General features: G+C 42.5%; 2 pseudogenes; both read right to left on the bottom strand.

Annotated features, from left to right (window-relative positions):
* Positions 1–4,050: 4,050 nt before the first annotated feature.
* On the bottom strand, positions 4,051–16,503 carry LOC147440648 (uncharacterized; annotated as a pseudogene).
* On the bottom strand, positions 14,836–15,367 carry LOC147440649 (uncharacterized; annotated as a pseudogene).
* Positions 16,504–24,788: the final 8,285 nt, after the last annotated feature.

The raw sequence follows: 24,788 nt of genomic DNA, 5'->3' as shown, positions 1-24,788 counted from the left end.
ATGGGCATTATTTGAGGCCGATTTTGTAAGTGTTTTCGCATTGCTGTTTATGTTCGATAGTTTAGGGTTTATGAGTTTTTTAATTCTAACATAATGAAATCTTTGTATGTTTTGACAGTGGTCGATGACAGGACGTGATCCCACACCGTACGAGCGGAGTACGCAGGCAGGAAGGGCTTAAACGCCCTGATGGACATTCTCAATTCTCGCGGCGGCATGGTTAGTATTAGGGTTTACTCTTTTCTATTTTTTGTATTGTTTTATAAATGTTGTCATATGTTTATACTTACTGAAAGCTGTCTTATTGTCTTTTTTTGCAGAATCGAACAGATACGCCGCTTGGACGCGATGAGACGTCTGACTAGACGACGACACTTTAGCCGTAGCTAGATAGCATTAGTTTAGGGTTTCTCATAGCTTATGTATCATGAGACGGATTTTATACGTCTTTTTGAACCATGTATATTATTACATTTGTCACCGTAGTTCCTTTTGCCAATCAATTCTTTATGCCTATGATGTTGTACAATTGTCATTATTACATTTGCCAATCAATTCATTTTGCCTATGATGTGTACAATTGTCAATTTTACGCTTGTCAATTTTGCAAACAATGCGTCTTGTGGGTGACTATTTTGGGTCTATTATCTACCCTTGCACTTTTTTAAAAAAGTGAATCAAGTACAATATGGTTGATGGGTGGCAGGGCATTCAATGCCCTGTCACCAAAAAAGAATTCTCTCAGGCGTCGCTCAAACCGTCGCTATTTATGGCTCTGTAGCGTCGCTATGAGCGTCGCTATAGTCTTCTGTGTGACCGTCGCTATGAGCGTCTCTATATAGCGACGTATATAGCGACGCCTATAGCGACGCATATAGCGACGCTTTGAGCGACGCCAGGGGTTATAAAAACCCAGTGTATTTTCGTCGCTAACAGCGTCACAAGAGCACACAACCTCTTGTAGTGTTTAAGGTCTCTTGGGATAGTTTCCAACGACGTTAAAACTCTCTTCTTCTTCTTCTTCTTCTATTATCGCCTCTTAAAAAATAGTCAGTGTTGAAATTAGCAGTGGAAACCTTATTTCAACATTTTGAATAGAATATATAAGCTTATTCCTATAAAATGGATGCAAGCTTTTTGGATAATTAATTCAGCTCACAATCGAGTGAACTTCTATGCACCTCTTACTTCATATACTTGTATCTCCTTCTCAAAAAGTTTGCTATGAATGGCTTTGTCATTCCACTTCAAATCTCTACACAAAATTAGTCTCTCGTAGTATTTTCAAGTTTTGGGCAAGGCCCTCCTCTTGCTATTTCTTTCCGTATCATGTGATTTATGAGCTTATTTTGAACTCTAAGTAAAGAAGATTTTATAGCTCCTGTGGATGGAGCTATTGACACTAATAAAATACCGCGAACTCAACTTGCTGATAGTATGCCACATTTGTTAGAAATTTTGTTTCAATCCAAGCATCCCCGAAAGTGGAATTGAGACCAAAGCTTGTCTCTCTACACTCGGTTCTACAAAGAAATTTCTCTAAGCATTTTATCATTGAGTACTCTAACTACTAGCCAAGGGGGTGGTTAGCGACGGATAAACGTCGCTTAAGCAAGGGTCAGATGCGTCGCTAGAGATGTGTCTATTGTACGTCGCATATGCCACGACCATAGCATGGATTTTTGCATCGACTTATCATCGCTTATGCATCGGTTGTAGCAGCACCTTTTGCATGGCATGTAGCATCATTGTTAGCATTGTCTGTAGCATGGACTGTAGCATCGCCTTTCGATGCTTATGCCACGCTTGTAGCATCGAATAAAGCATCGATTATTGATGCTTATGCCACTCTTGTAGCATCGAATAAAGCATCGATTATTGATGCTTATGCCACGCTTGTAGCATCTACGCATCGTCTCTTATGGGACGTCTCATTTTTTGTTAAAAAATGTGCGTCGCAAGCGACGGTTCAGGAACGTTAAGAAAAAAACGACCATTTTTTAGAGCCGCGAGCTTGTAACAGCTCGCGCTGCTATCTATCTATCTCCAGCTTTCTCTCTCTCTGTCTCTTTTTGTTTAGCTAGTAGTGAGCTCTCTCTCTCTCTCTCTCTCTCTCTCTCTCTCTCTCTCTCTCTCTCTCTGACATACACATACATACACACGCTCGCTTTCTTGCGTTCGTGATTGCTTACGGAGTTTTTATTATTTGTGAAAGTTGATTGGATCAGTGCGCAAGGAATTTCAGATAACTACTTCAACGGCAAGGATGAATTCTGGTAAACACACATATCCCACTCTTGTTGCTTTGTTATTTGATGCTCGACTAGATTGGGATATTAGAATGAGTAGCGTAGAATCCAAAACATATGAAGAAACTAGAGAATCATAAGCATGTTAAAAATAGATCATAACATAAAAACAACGCTTCTGGACTTAAAAAACATGGACATCTATTAGGGCTTGCAGAAGCACCCCCCTCGCGGATGGGCACGTTTGCCTATTATGGAGCTCGCCAATCGACGAAGGTTGTGAGCTCTCAGCGAGTTGTATCCCTTGGCCACACGGTGCATTGATCAATAAATTAACAAAAAAACAAAGAAAACTTTTTAGTGTTAGATTTAGTACTTGGTACTTGGTGGTTTGGTACATGGTACATAGAATTTGATGCGCCGCGTATATTCTGACTCCTGGTACTTGGTATGTAATATGTATTCTGATTTGGTACATAGAATTTGATACCTGATAGTTCAAACTCGATACTTTGGTACTTTGTACTTGGTACTCGACTTTGTATGTGATACGTAGAATCTGATAGGTATCGTATATTCTCAAATCTGTGCAGAAACTATGGAAATCAAAAGCTTGTTAATGCTAGAGTGTGACATAGAAAAATATTCGTAAACTTAAAAAACGACCCATCGACCAGCCACGTTTTGTTTTTCTTAATGTAAAAAGGAATAAACGACGGTGCTAATTTTTGGTGCACTTTTGAAGTACATGGATCGATAAATTAACAAAAAAACAAAGAAAACATTTTAGTGTTAGATTTGGTACTTGGTACTTTGTGGTTTGGTACATGGTACGTAGAATTTGATGCGCCGCGTATGTTCTGATATCTGGTACTTGGTACGTAGCATATATTCTGATTTGGTATGTAGAATTTGATACCTCATAGTTCAGACCCGATACTTTGGTTTGTACTTGGTACCCGACTTTGTACATGATACGTAGAATCTGATATGTATCGTATATTCTCATATCTATGCAGAAACTATGGAAATCAAAAGATTGTTAATATTAGAGTGTGACATAGAAAAATATTTGTAAACTTGAAAAATGACTCATTGACCAGACACATTTTGTTTTTCTTCATGTAAAAACAAATAAACTACGTTTCAACACTAGTTTAGTACCAAAACAGGACACTTAGGTGTCCCTTTTTGAAAAATCTATATTAAATGCTACTTGCATTAGACAATGCATTTAAGAAAACCCTCTTAATGTGATCAAACATGTTAACTAGGGGATCTTTTAAAAATATAATCTTGCATGTTGGAAGCTATCATGGTCAAGAATTACACTCATCAAGTGGACCCTTGTAAGACTACGGTGATGTTTTCAAAACATTGACTTTACAAGCTAAAATAAAAATGAATAGACCTTGTAGAAAATTATGACAAAAGTTTGATATTGACATTTTGAGACAAACACAATAAAATCCTCAAACTTTGCACGTAGATCAACTAGAATTGTTAAAAGACATGGTATGGACACAGTCGGAGCACCTAGAACCTTGGTTTCAATGTGCTTGTATAGGACTTAAAATTTTCAAGAGATTTTGCACGACAAAAAAATCAAGATTGGGTTCAAGCAACAAGATTTAATTGAGTTAGGGATCCAAAAAAATATCCACTCTCGTGGTTTTCACATATAGAACAAGTGTCTCATCTCCATCAGCTCATATACAAAACGCATATACAAAACGAGTCTCATTAGCGCATATACAAAACGAGTCTCGTCTCCATCCTCAAATATACAACAAACAAATCCCTAGTCTCTATCACTATATGAGCCGTGCTCACTACCAGAACAATCACTAGCATCCGTGTGGTGACCAGTAGTGTCATCTCCATCAGCATCACCCGTGGCACTACGACTATGGATATCTCCAACCACGTCCCTAGGTCTGTTATCACTAACCGGATCGCCGCTCCTCTCAGCCTCTTGGCATCGCCCCTCTGCCTCCTATCGAGCCACCTCTGCTGGATCGGCCTCGCCATGTTGCTCCTGTATTAGTAGTGAAATCAAATAGCAACATATTACAATCTGCATGAAAACAAAGTACAAAATAAACAATCATACTCACAAGTGGATCTGGCCTGTTAGAAAGCATTGCGCACAAAGCCCGGTAGCCGTAGTACGTAGCGTACTCTATCTCCTGCATCCTAGGTGGACGACTATAGTCTTTGGTCTGCAGTAAGACAGAACCAAAGACTTGTTGAAAACTTCATTCGCTAATATTAGCTTTGAAAGTTCAAATTTGAAGGGTCTATACTCACAAATGTGGCCACAAATCCATCTCGTCTCATCCAACCTAGTCCAGATGTGTGACCACTAGCCACTGTCTTTCGTGCTGCCTCCTATGTAGATTTGATTATATAAAATAACATACATTAGAGAATCGTATAATAGATAAGTTTCTAATAATTCTAGTATATGTTAGCAAAAACACACACCTTCTGCTGAGGAAAAGTGATGCGTAAGCACATCTCCTTGCGGTAGTTCTTCCATATCTCCATGCAAATAGACGCCTTCCTCTTGTTTGTCTCCACCAAACAGTAGCGTCTGTTTATTTTTTCATTAGAATAAGCGTTAGAGTATACTATAAGACTTGTTAGATTTCAACGTTATGTTACTTTTATTGAGTTCTTATTTTGTTCATTTGATAAATGTCTCTTGTTTTTATGTTAAATGCAAATTAGATTTGGATCGGTCAGAGGGTACACCGCCACCCCCAACAACTCCTGATCGGGATGCAAATGAACCCATTTATGATGATTTGTACTACGATGAGTCTATTATATGTTGGTGCACTCGTTGTTGTGGCACATATCGAACACCTAGACGGGAGTGTTTTTCACATCAGATGACTTATGGTACTTTTGAGCGAGCACCACCTCCTGAGGAGAGACATCGACCTATGGTATGTGACTGATCTCTCTTATTTTCATATTGAAATTTTATTAACAAAAAATTGATATGTAATAGAACCTATTATATATGTAGGTTCCTTTACTTGATGAGGAGGATGACTTCACTATTAGTGGTGCACATGTCCCTCGCACACGACACGGACAAGTCATTTATCAGTTGCAGCTCGAGGTTTCTCGGTAGCCTCTACCTCTTGCTTTGGACGCTGAGACGAGTGGACATCACCTCTTGCATACTCATTTTCAAGCTCTAGTACAAACATACGATCGAAGGCGATACGGAGGATGGTAGGGAGGATCACTTCCTTTAGATGGAGTTTTTTTTAGCTTTTGGGGCAATCGCTACATGATTGCTCCGTCCACCATCAGTGGAGCAGGACGAGGCCTCTTCATTGCACAGGATTTGCACATTCCCCCTCATTCAGAGGTCACCCTTATGTCTTTTTGTGGACCTATATATGGATGGGGTCCATGGCATCGGCTTGCTCGTTACATCCAGAGCATGACGTTTATGTCTCAATGCAGCCTCTCTTTCTGATAGAGGGATTATACATAGAGAAGGACAAAGACTCTATGTTGATGGAAGACCTTACTCTCAAGGAAACATAGCATGTTTAATCAAGAGTAGTCGAGGGATGAGTGCAAGAACCAATTGCACATTTGTGGAGTGTGAGAATAGTCATGAACCAGTACATATGAGTAGGGTTGTACCACGATATATTGTTGTCAATGCTATTAGACCATTACGGGCTGGTGATGAATTGTTAGTAAACTATGGATGGCGTAGACCTCCGCGAGCACCCTTAACGAATTATGATTAAAAACTTCATTGTATACAAATTATTAATGTTATTTTGGACTATTGTATCCTAATTTTACACTTTAATTTACATCTTGTTTCTTTTATCTCGGATTTATTGTGATGATCGTCTTGTCTTTTATTTTAATGTTTGTACATGTGTAACAAAGTGCAATTTCAATTATAAGGAAAAGTGCTACTTATATGTGTGTGCCTGTCTAAACATGCTACTGATACAATCTTCTTTGCCTATGCAGATTCCGGATTATGACATTGATAATGTCGCAAACCACCATCCACATGACGTATCTCACATGTCTATATAGTGCATGAGGATCCTACGCAAAAGTGATCCTCACACGTATGCAAGACTTAAAGAACAATATTCAAAGGATTTTAATGGATGTGCTAATATCTTTGATAATGACGATGGCATGGCTGATTTTATTGAGGATTATGACATTGATAATGTCGCAAACCAACATCCACATGACGTATCTCACATGTCTATAGAGTGCATGAGGATCCTACGCAAAAGTGATCCTCACACGTATGCAAGACTTAAAGAACAATATTCAAAGGATTTTAATGGATGTGCTAATATCTTTGATAATGACGATGGCATGGCTGACTTTATTAAGGATTGGTATCAAAATGATAGTACAAATATTCCTAAAAATGAGAAATATCTTCTAGAAGAAGCTCTAAAGCATATCTACACAGGAAGCGAACTAACACGACTAAGTGCAAGCTTACTTATACTTAATCTTAAGAATCGTTTTGGATGGAGTAATGTATCTACTTCAGCACTATTAAAGTATGTACGAATACAACATATTTTTTTGCTAGAATTCTAAACTTTTGTGATTTTTATTGATCATAGTTTTTGTTCAACTTGCAGACTACTCTCTCAGAAGTTCTTGCCGACAAGCAATATTCTTCCTACATCACATGATGAGGTGAAAAGGATGATAAGTAGTCTTAGACTTGACTATATATTCTTCTATACATGCATGTCCCAACGATTGCATTTTATATAGATGTGAGTACAAGGACAATATGTCGTGTCCAAAATTTGAAACGTCTCGTTATAAATAGAAGAAAGGTAAGGTCCCTAGAAAGGTGTTGAGACATTTTCCCCTCGCTCCGCGTATAAAACATATGTTTCAAAGTCCCGAACTAGCTAAGCTTATGATATGGGGAGCAAAGCACAAGAGCAAAGATGGAGTAATGCGAATTCCAATGGATAGTCCTGCATTTGAGCATATTGAAACGCTATGGCCAGATTTTGCAAAAGAACCACGCAATTTAAAGATGGGTGTAGCATTGGATGGTGTGAATCCATTTTCTATCAAATCAAGTAAATGGTCTACATGGCCGGTGGTAGTTATCAATTATAACCTACCCCCATATCTCAGCATCAAGAAAGAACATTTAATGCTCTCACTCTTGATTCCCGGAAAACGACAAGTTAAAGACTTGAATGTTTATTTAGCTCCTCTTATTGATGATCTTCAAAAATTGTGGAGAGGGATTGATGTCGTTGATATGTTTAGAAGCATTGATCAGAGACAATTTCCTTTTCGTGGAATTTTAGCATGGACTATCCACGATTTTCCAGGATATGGATTTTGCTCAGGTAAATGCGCTTTTATATATAAATTATCTCATATGCTACGATTTTTAATGCGCTAATCACCTTCATTATTTTTTTCATGCAGGGATATGTAAGAAGGGCTATAAAGCTTGTCCTGTTTGTGGTGATTGGTTAAAATCGATTTATGGAAAAAATCTCCAAAAAAAAAAAAAACTTCGACATAGACGATTTTTACCTGAAGATCATCATATATGAAACAGAAAGCAAGCCATACATTTTAATGGTTTGGTAGAAGAAGGAAGATGTCCAATACCAATGACACAAAAGGATTGGTATCTAAAGTGGACTGTTGGACCCGTTATTGATCCGGAGTCTGAGATCATAAGCGATGACGATGATAATGGTGTGAAGGCGCGAGGCAGAGGAAAACGTTCCTTAGCTCAAAGTCCTTTGATATGGTGCTCTTTGGAATATTGGAAGGATTTGAAGATATGCCATCTTCTTGATCCGATGCACATATTCAAGAATGTTGGTCATTCATTATGGCAACACCTCGTTGGCTCAAAAGACACAGAGGGAGCAAGACATGACTTAAAAGATGAAAACTCAAATCCCAATCTATGGCCACTTTATGATGAAACTCGAAATGAGAGAACTTATGAGCCTGCTCCATGGGTACTTATGGCAGAAGAGTTGCAGACAGTTAACATGAAGATTCAGTCAATTCGTACACCTACGGGATATGGAGCATCTTGTAGAAACATGTTCACTTTAGATGACAAGAGCTTGTCTGGTTTAAAAACACATGATTGGCACAACTTTGTGAAGGTAAATCTACAACGATCTTTGTAAATAGTTAGTTTCTTGTATATTTTCTTGATTGGATGAATCATGTATGCAGCATGTTCTACCCCTTATTATTGATGGGTGCACTACCCAAGGATTTCGAGATGTAATTTATCGCTTGGATCGCTTGCAAGGTATATATTTATGGCTCTTTAATTTTCAATCAGAATTTTTAGTTGATAACTTATTTGAATCATTCTCTAATGTCTTCTTGATAACTTACTAATAGATGGATTACATCTAAAGAGATCGACAAACAAATAATTCCACAAAAGAAGCGTGAATGTATAGAGCTTTTTTGTTTGATGGAGAAGGAACTTCCATTATCCTTTTTTGATATTCAAGTCCATCTTCTGGTCCATCTAGTGGAGGAGATAGAGCTCGCCGGTGTTGTTTCTACTCGATGGATGTTTTGGGCCGAAAGATTTATCGGCGTACTTAAAGGTTATGTACGTCAAAAAGCAAGACCTGAGGGTTCAATGGTAGAGGGATGGATGCTTGAAGAATGCATGTATTACATTTCAGAATATCTTGAACAAACAGACTCTGAAGCTCCGTGTGCATGGAAAAATGAGTCTTCTTCTATCATGTGAGACGAGGTACTATCTGGTAAGGGAGTCTCTTTTCGACTTAGCATCCAAGATAATTTGGATATTTCTACTTTCATTGTCTATAATAGCGAATGCATGCAACAATTTATTGATGAGTATGAAGAGGAGCTTGCAAACCAATGAGTTGGCAAATGTAAAAAGAGAAGATCTAGATGTCAAACCAATGTAAATAACAAGCAGAATGTATCTTCTTTCACGGATTGGTTATACACCCGTATGCAACGTGCGGTTAGTGATCATGAGTCAATCTCAAGGGAACAATGAAAGTATATGATTGGGTGTGAAAGAAAGGTAACTTCTTGGGTTTCAAAAATTGAACTAAATAAGATTCAATCTTCTCTTTTTTCTTATGTAATTTATTTATTGTTCTAGGCTCGAATGTATACCAACATGTGGGCTTATGGGCAACATCTTCGAATAAAAGACATTGACGACTTACATCTAACTCAGGATTCTTGCGTTGTTGCCTCTTTCAAGCAATTATCACGTGCCAGTTCAAGAGACACAAATCTTGTAGACAGTGAACTTGGTTATGTGGGAACCATTGTTGGTATTTATGAAGTATCGTATCATATCTTCAAGAAGGTAAAATGAAATCTCTCTTCATGAATCAATAACATGTAGTTTCTTGAAGCTATGCGTAAGTCTAAAGTTTTGATTCGTGCATTTTGACATGTGATTTTGAAGGTGGATTGGTTTCGTGCCGAGTATAAAGGCAATAATGCCACAATGAGATGAGAACCATCCAGCTTTTGGTCCGTCGACTCCTCAAAGTTAATGCGTGCAACAAAAGAGCCTTACATTCTGCCACCTCATGTTGAAAAAGCATTCGTTTTCAAGAATACAGATGCTCATCCATGGTGGCAAGTTGTGCATGTCCAACCCAGGGGTCGGCACTTGTTTGATAGCGTTGATCTTGAGGAAGAAAATCAAGAAGAAATTGTTCCTTCCCCGAATCTAGACACATCGACTTCAGAGAATTGTAGAATTTTCCTTGTAGATCATAATGACATTGTACATGATGAAAACGACAATGATTCGTGCTCTGACACTATAGACACTGAAGAGGAAGACATGATGGATGTCGAGCGGACAATGGAAATGAATGTAAACACATATTTAATGGCGGAGGAGTTTGAGGAAGTCCACAAGGATAATAAAGATGAGATTCTATTGACGATTAATCTCAGAGGACGATGAGGAATACTAGTGTTATTAGACGTCAACTCACGACTCAACTTATGTTGGGACAAATTTTATCTCAAAGCAATTTATTGTATGTCAAGATGTTTATTCTTTTGAAAATCATACTAATAAGGGTGGGTGGTGGGGAGTCTCTTGGTGATAGCCTCATATGGCTAGTGTCGGGGTTCGATTCCCCTCAGACTCGTTTTTCTTTCTTTGGTTGTATACAGGGTGGCAAGGGTACCTTCATAGTGAACCACCAAACAACATACTAGAAGATTGACTCCCAAGCTGACAGGAATGCAAACACAGTGATGCACAATACATTCAGAATTTTCTTAATGACTGCTGTTTTTGGACTGTTTTGCAGCCGTATGGATGCTTGGAACATTGGGAACAATGCCCAATCGTCAGAGTACACTTTTGGGAATGGTTGGGGCTGGATACAGGTGAAAAACCAGAAATCTAGAGAGCTGTAATTGATCTTTTTGAGTTGGAATTAGAGGGTTTTTGTCAAAGAAAGTGAGTTCTTGGTTGGAAACTTGTTTGGGACCAGTTTGGAGTTGTTATACTGCCAAAATTTGGTCAATACAGGTCAATAGGGTGGTGCATGACTCTCTGTCATAACCTTCTGTCGAAGAAGTGGACAAACGCAAAGATTTCCACGAATCATCAGAAAATGAATCAGGATGTTCTCCACGAACAAGAGCGTCATAGGGCTCAAAAAAATCCGCATGTGTATTGTAATGATCTCGCATCTCATCCAACTCGGCCGCTACATGTGGACGCCTAGAAAAGGTATCTGCTACCACGTTCTTCTTGCTCGCAACATGCACAAGCTGAAAATGAAACATAGACAAGAAGTTGGCCCATGACAAATGCTTCTCACAAAGCTTGGCCTGAGTGAGAAAATATCGCAATGATTGATGATCAGTCTGCATAGTAAAATCCGCTCCAAGAAGATAGTGTTTCCATGACTCTAGAGCATGAATAACTCCAAGCAACTCCTTCTTGTAAATCTACATATGCTACTCTAGCCCTCTCAATACCCTGCTCTTATAGGCAATAACATGTCCATCTTGCATCATGCAAAGGTGCTGCTATCTCTGCGAAAGAAACGAATAGTCATAGTAGATGTATATGCAAGCCTCATCTCATTCGTCTTTACTCCCATCTTCTTAGCTAGCTCTGGTGTAATAAAACTGGCCCTTACCCTTGGATCGAAGAAAACAAGCAATTGGTGATCCCGGACCTGACCCCATGCTCTGCAGCTCTGAACTCGCATTTGCATCCCTTGATCCCAGAATATCGGGTACTAAGCCTATAGATGGACGGGATCTACTCGAAGACGATCTCTGGTTCTGGTTCTGGTTCATCAAGATCAGCCATAGTCCGTGATGTCTTGATATACATAGAGAAAGCCTGTCGACCAATGTTAGATGATGTATAGTGCGAACCCAGAACTTGATACAATGATTCCCGAGTATCTTTGGCAATCCTATAACAAATCACTCAACTTGCACCTTAAGAGTAACATTCCGAAACGAAGTCATCGGCAATTGTGCCTTCCAAAACTTTGATATGTACTATTCCATAGTCGAGCAACCAAGATATGAAAGTGTATTCCAAGTTGCTATCACATCCGCTTCAAAAGCCACAGTCATAAAGATAGCTGCAAATGTTCTCTTGAAATCCACCCAAGTCCTCGTCTGAATGCGGTTGTTCATAAGGCTATTCCACCATGACTGCGTATCATCCTTCAGAAAAGTAGCAACTTTGCGAAGTTTGGAAGCCTCTGCAAAATTCTCACCATTAAAGGCGTTGTCGAACTAGTGGATAAAGGCTAAGGCCTTTACCTCATCCATCCCACCATGGAAAGTATTAAACTTGACTGACTGGCCACCTTCCTTGTAATCTTTTGCTGGTCCCACAGGAGTAAGGTCGTCGGGGATTGGAGCAGCAAAAGTCCTCGTCCCTCCAATGTATCCACCATGCTCTTGGCCTGCTCCCAAAGTGCCATCATGTGATGGTATTCCTCCCACAAAACTAGGCAGAGTTCTAAAACCATATGCGTATCTACCAAGTCAGCCTCCTCCGTTCACATCGAGTCTATGCTTTAATGGCTTCCAAGAGACAACGTTCAAAAGCACACTCCTCAAGCATTTTACGTGCTTTCTTCAATGTACCACATTTGACATATATGTCAAAGAGACAGATAACGGCTTTGATCAATCTTTTAACTTAATATCTCCACCTGGACGTATGACAGCGGACTAGTCTACCTCCTTGGCGCCTTTCCTTGTGGGCTAGAATCTGCTCAGGGTGTAATACTTTGTCGAGCTCATCAACCTCGGGTTGTGGACTGTCCTCGGGTTGATTCCAGCAATTCTCCCATGAACCATCGAAGAAGACTCACATGGAAAGTGTTATGAATCTTCCACGAGGCACGCTCGCCTTCTCAAATCGAAGCAAAACCCAATCACCTTCTCTGAAGTGCAATCGGCATCTATGCTTCTCTTGAGCTTTTTGATTGGCTCATCAGATTGATCATGTACAATCTTGTGATTTTTGATGTTGTGTTGCTGAGGCAAGAGCCTCCCTGTACAAGAACAGGTGAAGTTAATTACCTCGCCAAACAGGTACAAAAATCAGCACTGTTTGGCTGTTGCTTTTGAGCTATTTGGGGGCTGTTTTGTGCTCGGAATCATGTCAGAATCAAGGGGCACATGGCCCAAGGTACAGAGAACAGTACAGGGACACTAGAGAGGTGAAAAAAAGTCAAAAACAAGCCATAACCAGAAAATATAGCGGCGTGAAATTGCCATTTTTGTACTGTTTTGTAGTCGTATGGATGCCTGGAACATTGGAAACAGTGCCCAATTGTCAAAGTACACTTTTGGGAAGCGTTGGGGTTGGAAACAGGTGAAAAACCAATTCCAGAGAGCTGTAATTGCTCTTCTTGAGTTGGAATTAGAGGGTTTTTGTCGAAGCAAGTGAGTTCTTGGTTGGAAACTTGTTTGAGACCATTTTGGAGTTGTTATGCTGCCAAAATTTGGTCAATACAGGTCAATAGGATGGTGCATGACTCTCTATCATAACCTTCTGTCAAAGAAGTCGATAAACGCAAAGCTTTCCATGAAACATCCGAAAAGGAATCAGGATGTTTGCCACGAACAAGAGCATCATAGGGCTCAACAAAATCCGCATCTGTATTGTAATTATCTTGCATCTCATCCAACTCAGTCTCTACATGTGGGCGCCTAGACAAGGTATTTTCTACCACGTTCTCCTTGCCCGCAACATGCACAAGCTGAAAATGAAACATAGACAAGAAGTTGGCCCATGACAAATGCTTCTCACAAATCTTGGCCTAAGTGACAAAATATCGCAATGACTGATGATCAGTCTACATAGTAAAATCCGCTCCAAGAAGATAGTGCTTCCATGACTCTGGAGAATATATGAATAACGGCAAGCAACTCTGTCGCGTAAATCTGCATAAGCTACTCTGGACCTCTCAATACCCTGCTCTCATAGGCAATAACATGTCCATCTTGCATAAGGACTGCACGAATACTGTTTCCACATGCATCACACTGCCCCTGAAAAGACTTTCTCGAGTCCGGCAAAATAAGGACTGGCTCTGTAGTAAGCTTCTCTTTCAGAAGCTTGAATGCTTTTTGTTGTCTTTGGCAAGCCCTGCAGATCGTCGATGTAGAGCGAATTGATGGAATCCCCTCCACCAAGGAATGCCTAGCCGCGCACTATAACATCGCATAGCTAAGGTGGCCAAACCTAGCATGCCAAAGTGTAGATGAAACCACGCCCTGTGAGAGTAGATCCTTGAGCTTGAATAACCAGCCATCATGCTCCCCTCTAGCAAGAATTGGACATGTAGAACCATCTCTAATAATCACCTTACCATCCCCAAAAGTGACAAAATCTCCCAAGGTGTCCAAGGAGGAAATCGAGAGAAGGTTGAAGGCTAAGTCAGAGACGAAAAGCGCATCAACCGCACTATACTCGGGGTCTACTTAAGAGCGGAAGATAGGAATCCTCCCAGCCCCAGCCACTGGAATCGAGTGAGAATCACCCAAGGTAATGTACTGATATGATGAAGAGGTAAGAGAACTGAACCACTCCCGCATGGGAATCATGTGAGTGGTCCCACCGCTATCCAAGAGACTCCAACACTCATCCTCACCTCCGACACAAAACTCGGCTCGGCTCTCAATCTGCATGAGCTGGGAAAGAGCCTCCTCCCAAGTGGGTTGCGTGGTACACCTTGACTGAATGAGACTTTGGTAGAAAGAGTCAAACCTGTCTCGAAGTTTGAATAGGAGTTGTTGTGCCATCCGAGTAGAGGTCATCTTGCCTCAGACTGCAACCAAATCATCCCATAGCTCTCGCATCGTGCGGGTCAACCCTCAGAGAGAGTTGAATTGGCTATACTACAGCTGGTAGAGCTCCTTCTCCAATTGCATAATACGGCCAATAGACTTGTCTACGAAGAGATCTGAGAGTCTCTTCCAAAGACCATGGGCATGTGACTCCGTTCTGACTTCCTGAAGGATAGAATACAAAAGGTTAAGCAAAAGGAAAGTAAACACCTTGTTGTCTATCTTTTGCCACTAGTCTACCATTCCATGCATGTGTATAGTCCTCCTCCGTTGGGTGACGCATAACTGCTTGTGCCGCATCCTCGAGCCAATCCCAAACTTCGTTGTACATACATATAGTACGCACCTTTGTCTTCCATATGGACCAGTTAGCACTGTCCAACTTGGAACTCTTCGCGAACATGGAGAAGCCGTAAGGTATAATTCGCAACTCCGATTAGTGTCCTCCTCAAAGGGCAAGGTACGCCACGTACGAGAGATGCAAGACTCCAAGATCAAATAGGCACAGAAATGCAACCGCAAGTGGACTCCTCCTCAAAACAGCTCGAGAAAACAGCCCGAGATGCCTCCAAAACACTTCCGAGAAGTGTATAAGCCTCCGAAATGTCGATGTCATCCAAAAAACCCAATAAATTTGCTGCTGTCCGCCCAAAAATAGCAACTACAGAGCGCTGAAAACCACAAAAAACAATGATTTTCAACGACTTACGCGCACCCATAAACGTCCAAGACGCGTAGTGCCGATGGGGAGAAGCCAATCCTTGGGAGGTAGGCTGAGTTTGGGACCTCTCAGTTTGAAATATTTAACTAGATCTCTCTCTCTCTCTCTCTCTCTCTCTGTCTCTCTTAGAATAGAGCCACCTGCCTTGTTTTCAGAACAACCTACACTCAGAGAGCTCATGGAGTCCAGAGACCAGAGACAGCTTGGATGCACAGACATAGAGATCTGATGCTAGTCACCTAGTGGAGATAGATAGTCCCAGCTTACAGATTTTTTTCATTGAGCGACTCCAGCACCCCCTGTTGCTACCACACATAGAGGGGTCACTCTACAGAGGGGTCACTCTATAGCAGGAAGAGGTGGTTAGAGCTAGGAGACGACCTAGAGTTGTGGGATATCGGACCCGACAAGCACACCAGAGGGAGATCCACCAGATCCGGGCACACCATGAGCATGATAGATAGAGAGCGATACAGTGAGTCTACTCTGACCCTGCCACCATACTACAAGGACTCTTCACACCCTACCCACCTATGCATGATATCCTACACCCCTAGTTTGGTACCGGATGGAGCTAGTTTTCATATCATGGTTGTATCTCCTAAGCATATAACTACGCATCGATTAGAGATAGAGCTCCATCCCCTCATTTTACATGCACATGTACTCACCCTACCCTTGAGGAGATTACTCTAGCCTTGTATCACCTTTTTTTTAGCAGTATGTACCACTTTACTTTAGTTTTTCATCACTTTAATCCTTTTTGGTTACCAGAGGATACACATATGTACATGGTTTTGTCTCATAGGCCGACTTCGGCCTCTAGAAGAAGAGGTTAATAAAGCTTTCTTTCTCTATCTCTCTCTCTCTCTATCTCTATCTATCCCTCTCTCTCTCTCTCTCCCTCCCTCTCTCTCTCTCTCTCTCTCTCTCTCTCTCTCTCTCTCTCTCTCTCTCTCTCTCTCTCTCTCTCTCTCTCTCTCTCTCTCTCTCTCTCTCTCTCTCTCTCTCTCTCTCTCTCCTCTCTCTCTCTCTCTCTCTCTCTCTTTCTCGTGCATACCGTGTATTGTTTCGTCGATGAGCCATGAGCTTGCACATTTGCTTAAGCAACCATTTGTGGCTCCATCCTATCCCATACTCCGCCTCTAGTGAGTTGATAACATATTTCTTGTCATCCTCGAGTTGATCACTACATTGCATCAAAAATTCAATTAGTAATTCAAATAACAAACTATAAATCATACTTTTTAATGTTAATTAATACTTACTCCCATGGAATATGAACTTGCTTTAGATATGACATGCAGAGATCTCCAATCCGATGTCTGAAGAGTAAGCCAACTCCAAGAGGGAGAATAGACCCATCAGGCAGGATGTCGCACGTGACGCCCAAATTGCCGGTGCAAGTGCACATCGGCATTGGCAGGGGCATTGAGGGGGCACTGGCAGCTGAGGCAGTCTCTCGTGAGTCGATATCTCTGGTGGCGTGCTACTCTGTCGACGACACAAGCTACATGAATACAAAATTACGGTAGTTAGGATGATAGTTCTTAAACACTACTTGATATTAATTCCATAATCGACATAAAAGAAATACCTCCGAGACTGATGGCCACTAGCCTGTGACTGAGGTGTCACCTGAGTACGAGGAGGTACATCAGGAGTAAGCCGCTGACTCTCGAGATGTGATGTACCTGGGATAGGGGTCCTAGCAAGCAAAGATAGCAAAAGAAACAAGTTTTAAGAGTACTTTACACAAAACAAGACTAACATTACAATTTTATCACTCCAAAAGCTTACCGAAATGCTCTAGTGTGATCCTCTGCTCCTACATGTGGTTGGGAGGACGTACCCTCTCCCGGACATACGGGCATACTAAACCTCCCAAAAATCTCGATGGCGTCATCTAAACCTACGGCATCCATCTCCACATAATCGTACATAGCCTCCATCAACGCCTCTCCTGAAATTCCAGTGCTCCATAGCAAAGTCTTGATGATGGTAACCTTAACACTACGACCAGGGTCACTCATTGTATCTGTACATTTTAAAACAGCTATATGTCAGACTAACACAAACATATATAATACAACTAGCTCTCTTTTGACTCTCCCTCCCTCTCTCAAAAATAGACATAATCCGCCTTTTTTACTCCCCCGTTTTGGGAGCGTTTCTGTGAGTGAGGCCCCTCCGGTTGCAGTTGCATTTGGGGCCTCTCGTTTCCATTTCCCATTTCCTTTGCACGTAACTAATGCTATAGAGAGCATCTTCTCCAACTTATTTAGAATGGTCTTGTGACAAGGCCGAGATACCCAGACACCCACTTATCTTATGGGATACGATGTACTATCTTCCATGGAGTCTACGACTCCAAATGGTTCTCGAAAAAGTAGGCAATTTGAAAGTCGTTGATGAAACAGAGGCAAACCCTGCTGTAACAGTTGTAGGAAATCCACCTACCACCTAAGCAGGCATTGATGCTTGTAATAAAAAGGACCTTGAAGCACGCACCGAAATCGTCCTTCATCTCGGGGGCAAACAACTACAACAAGTTCGGCAATCTCCAACAGCACATGAGATGTGGAGTCTTCTAAAACAATAGTATCAACGAACCAGTGTGGTTTCACGAGTTCTTTTACACAAAGAACTAAATGAACTCACTATGAAATCTTTTCCTTCTACGAATGCTTTCCTAGAGCGCTCACAACGCCCCACTTTCTTCTTCCAAGCATACAATGCCCCTCTCTCTCTGTCTCCATCAATCTCTCTCTCTCTCTCTCTCTCTCTCTCTCTCTCTCTCTCTCTCTCTCTCTCTCTCTCTCTCTCTCTCTCTCTCTCTCTCTCTCTCTCTCTCTCTCTCTCTCTCTCTCTCTCTCTCTCTCTCTCTCTCTCTCTCTCTCTCTCTCTCTCTCTCTCTCTCTCTCTCTGTGGACACAAGGTTGAGCACCCACATATTATTATGATATCTCGTTTGATACACGGGAAACCCTCAGTGCCACATGACATCATCAGAGCAGAGCTAGCCACACCACCTATGCTAGTAGAGGCTCTTTTTTAGACAGTATGTTCTATCCAGCGAATGCGACAGCTTCCCCCAGATAGACATCACATGGAGCACTTGAGGCATCCCGCCAGCTAGCTGAGTCTGGAGAGAGTGGATCATGGTATGCACATGTGACATAGTGGTTCAGCACCCATGGTTTGGATATTCAGCAGCTACCACCCTTTCAGTACAACCCCGACTCACTACTCATTCGCCTTTCCCATGAGGAGAGGAATCAGGTGTTCAAACATGATGTTTGGTAGCTATATATCAGGGAGACATGGATCACACCTAGACAGCGTCTTCCACCAAAGATGTTGTACTACAAGGATCAGTTCATCACTATTCTAGAGGATGGCTTCATCGAAAGGCCTAGATACATGGATGTTTATATGCCCCACAACGCTAGAGTAGCCATTGGACAGCTTCGAGTCTCTTCACACAGACTGGAGATTGAGGTAGGGCGAGCAGCTCATATCCCTAGTGAGCACGGGATATGCAGGGTATGTAGAGAAGAGGTGGAGAGCGAGGAGCATTATGTTTGCACCTCTCGAGCCTACCATGATATACGGAGCCACTACACTGCCTTGTTTTTAGGACAGCCTACACTCAAAGAGCTCATGGAGTCCAGAGACCAAAGACAGCTTGGACGCTTTCTTCTTGAGATTCAGAGACATAGAGATCTGATGCTACAGTCACCCAGTGGAGATAGACAGTCCCAGCTTACAGATTTTTTTCATCAAACGACTCTAGCACCCCCTATCACTACCACACAGAGAGGGTCACTCTACAGCAGGAAAAGGTGGTTAGAGCTAGGAGACGACCTAGAATTGTGGGATATCGGACCCGACGAGCACACCAAAGATAGATCGACCAGATCCGGGCACACCATGAGAAAGCCAAACAGAGAGCGATACAGCGAGTCTACTTCAACCCTGCCACCATACTATAGGGACTCTTCACACCCTACCCACCTATGCATGATATCCTACACCCCCAGTTTGGTACCAGATGGAGCTAGTTTGCATATTATGGTTGTATCTCCTGAGTATATAGCTACACATCCATTAGAGATAGAGCTCCATCCCCTCATTTCACATGCATATGTACTCACCCTATCCTTGAGGAGATTACTGTAACCTTGTATAACCTTTTTCCTAACAGTATGTACCACTTTACTTTAGTTCTTTCAGCACTTTTATCCTTTTTGGTTACCATAGGGTACACATATACACTTGGTTCTGTCTCATAGGCTGACTTCAGCCTCTAGAAGAAGACGTTAATAAAGCTTTCTCTCTCTCTCTCTCTCTCTCTCTCTCTCTCTCTCTCTCTCTCTCTCTCTCTCTCTCTCACACACACACACACACACACACACACACGCCGACTTCGGCCTCTAGAAGATGATAATAATTTTTTTTTCTCTCTCTCTCTCTCTCTCTCTCTCTCTCTCTCTCTCTCTCTCTCTTTCTCCCCTTCTCTCTCTCTCTCTCTCTCTCTCTCTCTCTCTCTCTCTCTCTCTCTCTCTCTCTCTCTCTCTCTCTCTCTCTCTGTCTCTCTCTCTCTCACCCTATTCCTCACCCGCTCACCCTAAGATAACCCTTGCGAGTCCCCCCTTGGCGAGGGCGGCCCTGTGGGGGGCGTTACGCCCAAGCTCTGCCCATACAAACAACCCGTCAGCATTTTTCTGCTCTACTGCAACCTGCCCGTCGCAACGTGCTGTGACAGTCCAAGCTGGGTCTGGTTCAGGCTGCCAGGGTGCGCCTGGGTCGGGCTGCCAAGGTGCGCTAACTCTGGTTTCGGCCTCTGCCCAACAGTCAAGAAACCTGCCGCTTGCAGATCTGAAGAAGTACAAAGCAAGTATTGTCAAGTACGGAACTCTGTCGACAGTGAGTTGAATCTGGTTCCTACCTCGGCCTGCCCGACAGTCGAGAAACCTGACAAAGCAAGTTTTCTTCAAATACAGAGCTCTGTCAATAGCGAGTTGGTTCTGGTTCGTGTGACAGTAAGCACTGGAGCCGACCTCATGAAGTACAAAGCTTTGACAGTGAACATTTGCTGAGTGAGCATTTGTTTGACAGTGAGTGTTTGCTTGCTCTCTACACTGACCATTCAATTTTGTTTGGTCTTCGACAGTAAGCATTTCACTACAAGAGGTTGTGTGCTCTTGTGACGCTGTTAGCGACGGAAATACATTGGGTTTTAATAACCCCCGGCGTCGCTAAAACCGTCGCTACGAGCGTCGCTACGAGCGTCGCTACGAGAGCGTCGCTATAGGCGCCGCTATGAGCGTCGCTATATAGCGACGCATATAGCGACGCCTATAGCGACGTTTACACAGAAGACTATAGCGACGCTCATAGCGACGCTACAGAGCCATAAATAGCGACGCTCATAGCGACGCCCGAGAGAATATTTTTTTGGTGGCAGGGCATTGAATGCCCTGCCACCCATCAACCATATTGTACTTGATTCACTTTTTAAAAAAAGTGCAAAGGTAGATAATAGACCCAAAATAGTCACCCACAAGACGCATTGTTTGCAAAATTGAAAATTGTACACATCATAGGCAAAATGAATTGATTGGCAAATGTAATAATGACAATTGTACAACATCATAGGCATAAAGAATTGATTGGCAAAAGGAACTGCGGTGACAAATGTAATAATATACATGGTTCAAAAAGACGTATAAAATCCGTCTCATGATACATAAGCTATGAGAAACCCTAAACTAATGCTATCTAGCTACGGCTAAACTGACGTCGTCTAGTCAGACGTCTCATCGCGTCCAAGCGGCGTATCTGTCGGATTCTGCAAAAAAAGACAATAAGACAGCTTTCAGTAAGTATAAACATATAACGACATTTATAAAACAATACAAAAAATAAAAAAGAGTAAACCCTAATACTAACCATGCCGCCACGAGAACTGAGAATGTCCATAAGGGCGTTAAGCCCTTCCTACCTGCGTACTCGCGCTCGTACGGTGTGGGATCACGTTCTGTCATCGACCACTGTCAAAACATACAAAGATTTCATTATGTTAGAACTAAAAAACTCATAAACACTAAACTATCGAACATGCATAAAGAGCAATGTGAAAAGACTTACAAAATCGGCCTCAAATGATGCCCATCCACCGCTCCCCAAGTGGTGCGAGCTCCCTGCCTCTACTCGCGCTCTGGCTGCATCCTTTTGTTGCTTCCACTTGTCGGGATTCTCGCGCGCTGCTTTCTTCGCATTCTTCCAATCTTCTTTGGCCAGCCAATCTGGCCTGTTCCACCCATTCTTGATTGCTTTTTGCACTTCGGAACGCTTGTGTTTGCAGTATTCGCGCATTCGAATCTTCATCAGGTCTTCATTGAAGCGCTGATCCCGTGTTGGAATGGGAAACTCATCATGAAGTATGCTGATGACTCTGTTTTTTAAATCACTTGGTACTTCACTCCATTTGTTTAGTATGTAGTGTCTAAACAGCTGAGAGCAAAGACCACGCATGCGCGAGATCACCTTCTTGCCGTCATCATCCATGATGATGCCGCCGCTGATGTCGACGGAGTAAGGCAAGCCCTCTGGCCGGTGACGCGTGAACCTGGGTGTCCCGGTAGGGGTCTCTAGCGGCGTGTCGATGGGGGTACGGACGTCAGGTGTCTCCACTGGCGTCTGGGCCCCGAAGCGAGGAGTGTCGAGTGGGGTGGCTCTTGGCGGAGTAGGTAGAGGTGTGTAGCTTCTAGGAACAGTCAGCCGTGCAAAACCTGGCGTAGATGGCGATGATGTGGTTGGTGTGGGGGCGGGCAAAGAAGGGGAGGGTAAAGAGCCTCGTCGAACACGAGGCGGTGTGGAGGCATCGGTGGCGGAATCCCCACAACAACCGCCACCGCCACCACTAGAGCGCCAGTGTCTAGACGAGTGTGAAGCTCGTCTCGTCGACGCCGAAGCTTCGGAGCGCGCCGAATGCTCCGAAAGAGAGGGAGATGCGGATGGTGTAGGAACGCGTGATGATGCACCAGAGCGATGACGCTCCACGTACCACTGTCTCTGCTACGGTGACAAAGAAGAAAGAAACTCCTCATCATCCATACCTGCATTAAACACACGAATATTTAAACTTAATATTGAATGAATAGAGTAGACAATGACGCAAAGACCATTAAATACAATGACGTAATGACGCATATAAATACAATGACGCAATGAATCGAGTGATAGAAGAGGCAAGTCGAAAACTCAGAATTTTCAATCAAAAGATGTGAGCGCGAGTAGAAAAGAGCGTTATACACCATGGAAGGTACTTAGAGAGCCAGAGCTTTTACAACACGGAGCAAAATTGTTCAAATACAATATTTGTGGCTTTAAGAGATCTCTCTCTCATCCTCGCATAACTCAGCATAACTTCCTATATCTATATAGAGCTCTCCGTTTAAACACATATCCTCTGTTTCATTTTGTAGCTCCTCTGCATGCACCCCATATAGAGTAGTAGCATCTTGATGCTCGTCTGGCACCACCGCAGCGGCTTCTGATTGAGCATCTTCTCTGATCTCCTCCATTGATGTCGTTGTGATTGGCACATGGTAGCCTTCATACGTCCTTGCACTACGAGGGGCTACCTCTATGACGTACCACCAGTTTGATGTAGACTTTGTAGGATGAAATATTACCTGCCAGAGCCACATAACTTACATGAGAGCTTTCAAGCACATAACTTGTAAAAGGGGGATGTTAACTATTTACATACTTACTTGTTCACAATGCTCGGGTAGTACGAAAGTGTCTCTTAGGTCAGTCCATTTCTTAGTAGAATCCACCTCAAGAAAACCAGACTCTCCTCTACGCACAGTAGCGTTGCGACCCTCCATGATTATCTTGAACCATTGCACGTCGAACAAGTCGACAAAAAATCCGCTGTAATCGATCCTCAAAATCTCTTGCAGCGTGCCGAAGTAAGTGAGTTCCGCCACCACAGGATCTGCATCAGAGGAACGTCGTCGACTAGACTGTTCAAATTTTGCCATGATTCCACAATCTTGAGTAAAACGCTTTTTGTCGATTCGTTCCACCCTAAAATGTCGACCTTTACACCATGCTGCTGTGTATGACTTATACTACAACGAACAAAGATTATGAGTGGCCATTCAAACGTTTATAAATAAAGTCACTTGCTAGTCGTACATTGCAAACTTACCTTCGTCGCACAACCCCGAGAGTACTCCCACTCTTCTTCAGTCACTTCGTCACCGCATTGTTGTGCGCTTTTCAATTGGTTGTGCAACCATCTTAAGCTCATGAAGGTTGGTAGGCTCTCCAGAACCGCTGGATAGTGCATCGGTGGTCGTCTTCCGCGTCTCCACTCGATTCGTGCCCTTTGTCGCTCTTGCTTTGCATCCTCATATTGTGAAATCCACTTTTGCATCACTGGATTGTGAAGCATGCAAAATCGGTTGATTTTAGCCTCTAGATCTTCCGTCATCTTCTTCTCAACACCGAGATTGCACATGACAATCCCAGATATGCGCTCATCATCTATGGTTCTCCATAGCGTGTCCCGGGATTTATCAAATCCGTCTAGCCACTCTCCAATGTACACTAGGGACTCTGCTACCAACCAACCTTCTGCCATGCTACCCTCCGGACGTGCCTTTTGACGCACATATCCCTTAAGCGTTTTCATGAAACGCTCTAAGAAGAACATCCATCTGGAATGAACTGTGCCATCTATTTCCACCTCATCAACTATGTGAACAAGAAGATGCACCTGAATGGTTAGCATTGTAGTAGGAAAATGTTTCTCAAACATGCACACAAGCTACGCATCATTTAGTTTGGCGAATGGTATGGAGTCTACGTTGATCTCCTTTTGTGAGATCCATTGCACCAGCTTTGCAAGTTTGTAGATTGTGTTACGGATGTCGAGAGACAAACATCCCTCAATAGCAACCGGTAAAATAAACTGTAAAGTATGTGCAGCAATGATATTAAAGTCCACATTTTATGCAATGATATTAAAGACCACTATGAACGTACCTGACACATTTTATGCCAATCGTGTGACTTCAAACCGGTAAGCTTTCCTTCTTTAGTAAAACACGTTCGGAGCGAGTGCATTACGCCAGTGGGGGTCCGCAAAGATCGAATGGCCTCTTTTACTTTGCGTTCTTGGGCTCCTGTGAAAATCCATGGTGCTTTAGGGAGTTTTATCGATCCATCAGACGCTGTTTGCGGCCAATATTGCTCCATACGATCCACATTTCTAAGGTCAACTCTGGCTCCCAAAGTATCTTTCTTGCCGGTCAAATGGTCCCATAGTAGATTACCCACATTCTTGAATATGTGCATTGGATCAAGCAAGTGATTGATCATGATTCGGGGCCAGTATG

Source organism: Adiantum capillus-veneris, chromosome 15 (assembly GCF_014529385.1).
Source record: "Adiantum capillus-veneris isolate H3 chromosome 15, ASM1452938v2, whole genome shotgun sequence".
Lineage (NCBI taxonomy): Eukaryota > Viridiplantae > Streptophyta > Polypodiopsida > Polypodiales > Pteridaceae > Adiantum > Adiantum capillus-veneris.
The sequence above is the reverse complement of the archived record's forward strand: the minus strand, read 5'-3'. Positions and strand labels throughout refer to the sequence as shown.